The sequence below is a fragment of the Pseudopipra pipra genome, chromosome W, assembly GCF_036250125.1.
Source record: "Pseudopipra pipra isolate bDixPip1 chromosome W, bDixPip1.hap1, whole genome shotgun sequence".
Taxonomy (NCBI): domain Eukaryota; kingdom Metazoa; phylum Chordata; class Aves; order Passeriformes; family Pipridae; genus Pseudopipra; species Pseudopipra pipra.
In genome coordinates this window covers 31,780,277-31,780,744 of record NC_087580.1, presented here as the reverse complement: position 1 = coordinate 31,780,744, position 468 = coordinate 31,780,277, and positions in this window count along the sequence as shown.

The window sequence follows — 468 nt, the reverse complement described above, 5'->3', positions numbered from 1 at the left end:
ACACCCACCCCTGGAGGGGACAGGCTGGGCTTGGAGCCAGAGAGGGGAAGTGCTATTTTTATGGTTTTATATCACTATAAACAGGAGCCAAAACTGTCCCAAATCTACTTTACACGGAAATAAAATTTTCCTAAACTAAACCCTATAGATAGATAGATAGATAGATAGATAGATAGATAGATAGATAGATAGATAGATAGATAGATAGACAGACAGATAAACTATCCTCAGGGGGGAGTGGCCTCTGCATCTTTCTACTCTGATACTTTCTTTTCCCTTCTACATTTTCTTAAGTGTTATTTTTACGCTTTCATATCACTATATACAGGAACCAAAATGGCTCCAAACCTGCTTTACATGGCAACCCAACTGTTCTAAAATAAACACTACATATATATATCTATAAACACTGATTATTCACTGTCCTTTCACTCTAATCTGCCCAAAGGCTGGATTAACAAGACCCTG